Here is a 6,000-nt window from a genome sequence, read left to right on the forward strand (position 1 = left end):
CCTGTGTGGAAGGCAGTGGACAAGTATGGACAATGTTGGAGAAGGTAACTCTTATCTATGAGTCAATGTAGTTTATGACAACCAATACACAGCTCCTTTCCCCATCCAGCCCTCCATGGATGGGGCTGCTGCAGCTCACTAGACTGTAAACCATTCTAAATAGACTTGATTTTATTTTGGGGGGTTTAAATACCACGTTGGTGGAATTTCCTTCTTCGTTCCCTCTTCTTACCACAAACCTCTTTATTTACTGCAACAACTAAGAGTGTGGCTTTTTTTCCACCATCTTTTTCCACTATTAAACCTTAAATTACGGGTGTGCTGCAGCAAGTCCCTTTCTCTGGGAACCTAAAGGTAGGGTTTATTTCTGACTCTAAGACCTTTGTAGAGTTCTAGCTCACCTGGAGAACATAATATTCAGGTTCTCTGGCCTGCTTGGCTGAGACTTTGGTGCCGTGTCTGACATTCTAGGAGTATGTGGAGTGTTGTGTTCGGAAGCGGATGGCATTGACTCCATCTGTATTAAACCTACTCCGGACCACTGCCCAATGCCCACTGCCGTCCACCCAACCACTCCAGGTCTGTGACAGATCTGCCAACAGTTATTTACTGGAAAAAGCCATTTGCCATTCACTGGCCCAGCTGTTTGCCACTTTACTAAGGTTTTATTCCTGTCCTACTGATGTCATACCGTTGCCTGCAGTATCCAGCTCACTCAAAGATGAAGTTTCCGTTAAGAAATCCCCACTTTCCCCTTGAACAACTGTCAGAGTGTTCTCTGTACTACAGGTAACTATTTTTTCCAGTGATCAGAGGTGTTGATGAATGGTGTTCACTTGCCCTCTGAGCACAAAGGTCCAAACAGATGCCAGCTAAATGTAATGACTCTACCTTGCTCTCTGTAACATGAACTAATAGTATTTATGTTAGCATTTCCACTCAAGGTGATAGTATTTTTGTTTTTGTAACTCTCATCATTGATTGAAAGCTTTCCATTTCACATCCATCGCTGTTTCTTCTAGACCATTTATACTGAACAAAAATATAAACACAACATGTAAACATGCAAAGATCGCAAAAATGTTGCATATGCACAAAAAGCTTATTGCTCTCATATTTTGTGCACAAATTTGTTTACATCCCTGTTAGTGAGCATTTCTCCTTTGCCAAGATCATCCACCTGACAGGTGTGGAATATCAATAAGCTGATTAAACAGCATGATCAATAAAATTATTGGGTGGCAGGGTAGCCTAGTGGTTAGAGCATTGGACTAGTAACCGAAAGGTTGCAAGTTCGAATCCCCGAGCTGACAAGGTACAAATCTGTTGTTCTGCTCCAGAACAGGCAGATAACCCACTGTTCTAAGGCCGTCATTGAAAATAAGAATTTGTTCTTAACTGACTTGCCTGGTTAAATAAAGGTAAAAAAACACAGGCCACTCTAAAATGTGCAGTTTGTGACACAATGCCACAGCTATCTCAAGTTTTGAGGGAGCGTGCAATTGTCATGCTTGACTGCAGGAATATACACCAGTTGCCAGAGAATGTAATGTTAATTTCTCTACCATAAGCTGCCTCAAATGTCGTTTTAGAGAATTTGACAATACGTCAAACCGGCCTCACAACCACAGACCACGTGTAACCACGCCAGCCCAGGACCTCCACATCCGGCTTCGTCACCTGCAGAATCGTCTGAGACCAGCCACCCTGACAGCTGATGAAACTCTGGGTTTGCACAACCGAAGAATTTCTGCACAAACTGTCAGAAACAGTCTCAGGAAAGCTCATCTGGTGCTTGTCGTCCTCCCCAGGGTCTGCAGTTCAGTGTCATAGGGTGGGAAAATGCTCACCTTCAATGGTCGCTGGCACGCTGGAGAAATGAGCTCGGGCAGATGCAGATGGCAGACAGCGTGTATGGAGTCGTGTGGGCAAGTGGTTTGCTGATGTCAACGTTGTGAACAGATTGCCACATGGTGGCGGTGGGGTTATGGTATGGGCACGCATAAGCTAAGAACAATGAACACAATTGCATTTTATCAAATCAAACATTATTAGTCACATGCGCCGAATACAAAAGGTGTAGACCTTACAGTGAAATGATTACTTTCAAGCCCTTAACCAACAATGCAGTATAAAAATATGAATAAGAATAAGAAATAAAAGTAACAAGTATTTAAAGAGCAGCAGTAAAATAACAATAGTGAGACTATATAGCGATACAGAGTCAATGTGCGGGGGCACAGGTTAGTCAAGGTAATTGAGGTAATATGTACATGTAGATGCTTAGATAATAACAGGAGTAACAGCAGCGTAAAAGAGGGGGGGGGCAATGCGAAAAGTCTGGGTAGCTATTTGATTAGATGTTCAGGAGTCTTATAGCTTGGGGGTAGAAGCTGTTTTAAGAAGCCTCTTGGACCTACAGTGCCTTGCGAAAGTATTCGGCCCCCTTGAACTTTGCGACCTTTTGCCACATTTCAGGCTTCAAACATAAAGATATAAAACTGTATTTTTTTGTGCAGAATCAACAACAAGTGGGACACAATCATGAAGTGGAACGACATTTATTGGATATTTCAAACTTTTTTAACAAATCAAAAACTGAACAATTGGGTGTGCAAAATTATTCAGCCCCTTTACTTTCAGTGCAGCAAACTCTCTCCAGAAGTTCAGTGAGGATCTCTGAATGATCCAATGTTGACCTAAATGACTAATGATGATAAATACAATCCACCTGTGTGTAATCAAGTCTCCTTATAAATGCACCTGCACTGTGATAGTCTCAGAGGTCCGTTAAAAGCGCAGAGAGCATCATGAAGAACACGGAAGACACCAGGCAGGTCCGAGATACTGTTGTGAAGAAGTTTAAAGCCGGATTTGGATACAAAAAGATTTCCCAAGCTTTAAACATCCCAAGGAGCACTGTGCAAGCGATAATATTGAAATGGAAGGAGTATCAGACCACTGCAAATCTACCAAGACCTGGCCGTCCCTCTAAACCTTCAGCTCATACAAGGAGAAGACTGATCAGAGATGCAGCGTGATCGAGGCCCATGATCACTCTGGATGAACTGCAGAGATCTACAGCTGAGGTGGGAGACTCTGTCCATAGGACAACAATCAGTCGTATATTGCACAAATCTGGCCTTTATGGAAGAGTGGCAAGAAGAAAGCCATTTCTTAAAGATATCCATAAAAAGTGTTGTTTAAAGTTTGCCACAAGCCACCTGGGAGACACACCAAACATGTGGAAGAAGGTGCTCTGGTCAGATGAAACCAAAATTGAACATTTTGGCAACAATGCAAAACGTTATGTTTGGCATAAAAGCAACACAGCTCATCACCCTGAACATACCATCCCCACTGTCAAACATGGTGGTGGCAGCATCATAGTTTGGGCCTGCTTTTCTTCAGCAGGGACAGGGAAGATGGTTAAAATTGATGGGAAGATGGATGGAGCCAAATACAGGACCATTCTGGAAGAAAACCTGATGGAGTCTGCAAAAGACCTGAGACTGGGACGGAGATTTGTCTTCCAACAAGACAATGATCCAAAACATAAAGCAAAATCTACAATGGAATGGTTCAAAAATAAACATATCCAGGTGTTAGAATGGCCAAGTCAAAGTCCAGACCTGAATCCAATCGAGAATCTGTGGAAAGAACTGAAAACTGCTGTTCACAAATGCTCTCCATCCAACCTCACTGAGCTCGAGCTGTTTTGCAAGGAGGAATGGGAAAACATTTCAGTCTCTCGATGTGCAAAACTGATAGAGACATACCCCAAGCGACTTACAGCTGTAATCGCAGCAAAAGGTGGTGCTACAAAGTATTAACTTAAGGGGGCTGAATAATTTTGCACGCCCAATTTTTCAGTTTTTGATTTGTTAAAAAAGTTTGAAATATATATATAAATGTTGTTCCACTTCATGATTGTGTCCCACTTGTTGTTGATTCTTCACAAAAAAATACAGTTTTATATCTTTATGTTTGAAGCCTGAAATGTGGCAAAAGGTCGCAAAGTTCAAGGGGGCCGAATACTTTCGCAAGGCACTGTAGGTTTGGAGCTCCAGTACCGCTTGCCGTGCGGTAGCAGAGAGAACAGTTTGTGACTAGGGTGGCTGGAGTCTTTGACAATTTCTAGGGCCTTCCTCTGACACTGCCTGGTATAGAGGTCCTCGATGACAGGAAGCTTGGCTCCGGTGATCAATCAATCAAATGTTTTTTTTATATCAGTCCATGTCACAAAGTGCTGTACAGAAACCCAGCCTAAAACCCAAACAGCAAGCAACGCAGATGTAGAAGCACGGTGGCTAGGAACAACTCCCGAGAAAGGCCAAAACCTAGGAAGAAACCTAGAGAGGAATCAGTCTCTGAGGGGTGGCCAGTCCTCTTCTGGCTGTGCCGGGTGGAGATTATAACAGACCGTGGCCAAGATGTTCAAACGTTCATAGATGACCAGCAGGGTCAGATAATAATAATCACAGTGGTTGTAGAGGGTGCAACAGGTCAGCATCTCATAAGTAAATGTCAGTTGGCTTTTCATAGCAGATCATTCAGAGTTAGAGACAGCAGGTGCGGTAGAGAGGGAGTCCAAAATAGCAGGTCCGGGACAAGGTAGCACGTCCAGTGAATAGGTCAGGGTTCCATAGCTGCAGGCAGAACAGTTGAAACTGGAGTAGCAGCATGACCAGGTGGACTGGGGACAGCAAGGAGTCATCAGGCCAGGTAGTCCTGAGGCATGGTCCTGAGGCTCAGGTCCTCAGAGAAAAGAGATAGAGCGAGAAAGAGGGAGCGAAGGAGCAAGAGAAAGAGAGAAAGGAGAGAGAGAAAATTAGAGGGAGCATACTCAAATTCACACAGGACACTGGATAAGACAGGAGAAATACTCCAGATATAACAGACTGACCCTAACCCCCAACACAAAAACTATTGCAGCATAAATACTGGATGCTGAGACCGGAGGGGTCGGGAGACACTGTGGCCCTGTCCGACGATACCCCTGGACAGGGCCAAACAAGCAGGATTTAACCCCACCCACTTTGCCAAAGCACAGCCCCCACACCACTAGAGGGATATCTTCAACCACCAACTCACTGCCATGAGACAAGGCTGAGTATAGCCCACGAAGATCTCCCCCACGGCACAAACCCGAGGAGGGTGCCAACACGGACAGGAAGATCACGTCAGTGACTCAACCCACGTACCCTTCCTAGGGACGGCATGGAAGAACACCAGTAAGCCAGTGACTCAGCCCCCGTAATAGGGTTAGAGGCAGAGAGGGGAACCGGCCAGGCAGAGACAGTGATGTACTGGGCCGTACGCACTATCCTCTGTAGTGCCTTGCAGTCGGAGGCCAAGCAGTTGCCATAGCAGGCAATGATGCAACCAGTCAGGATGCTCTCAATGGTGCATCTGTAGAACATTTTGAGGATCTGAGGACCCATGCCAAATCGTTTCAGTCTCCTGAGGGGGAATGGGTTTTGTTGTGCCCTCTTCACGACTATCTTAGTGTGCTTGGACCATGTTTGTTTGTTGGTGATGTGGACACCAAGGAACTTGAAGCTCTCAACCTGATCCACTACAGCTCCATCAATGAGAATGTAGGCATGCTTGGTCCTCCTCTACATGTAGTCCACAATCATCTCCTTTATCTTGATCACATTGAGGGAGAGGTTGTTGTTGTGGCACCACACAGCCAGGTCGCTGACCTCCTGCCTACAGACTGTCTCGTTGTTGTCCAGGCCTACCACTGTTGTGTAATCAGCAAACTTATTTTACGAGGTAAGTAGACTGAGAACACGTTCTCATTTACAGCAACAACCTGGGGAATAGTTACAGGGGAAAGTAAACTGGGGATTATTAGGTGACCGTGATGGTTTGAGGGCCAGATTGGGAATTTAGCCAGGACACCGGAGTTAACAACCCTACTCTTACAATAAGTGCCTTGGGATCTTTAATGACCTCAGAGAGTCAGGACACCCATTTAACGTCCCATCCGAA

This window comes from Oncorhynchus kisutch, linkage group LG12 (genome assembly GCF_002021735.2).
Source record: "Oncorhynchus kisutch isolate 150728-3 linkage group LG12, Okis_V2, whole genome shotgun sequence".
NCBI lineage: Eukaryota > Metazoa > Chordata > Actinopteri > Salmoniformes > Salmonidae > Oncorhynchus > Oncorhynchus kisutch.